Here is a 386-nt window from a genome sequence, read left to right as displayed (position 1 = left end):
GAACAGTTTTTATTAATGGCATTTTATATTCTAATTTTATCACTAACATCATTGGGAATAATGATATTCTCTTTATTCTTTTATTTTTATCATTATCCATTACAAAATTTTTTATTTTTCACATAAGCATCTTTAAACCCTTATCATAAATTATAATCTTTAAATAATAGTTAATCCCATTATCATCACAACGAACATCATCATCATTTTTCATTATTATTAAAAATATTATTATAATCAACTGCTATACTATGATAAACTTATCATTATTGTATTTTTTTAAATCTCATTATTATCTTACCTCTCATTTTAAAATAAATTACCATGATGATTTTTATTATTTTCCTATCGCCTCATCATCTGCATTATCTTTATTTTGTTTTTAT

Source organism: Penaeus monodon, chromosome 15 (genome assembly GCF_015228065.2).
Source record: "Penaeus monodon isolate SGIC_2016 chromosome 15, NSTDA_Pmon_1, whole genome shotgun sequence".
NCBI lineage: Eukaryota > Metazoa > Arthropoda > Malacostraca > Decapoda > Penaeidae > Penaeus > Penaeus monodon.
Note: the sequence above shows the minus strand (reverse complement) of the source record.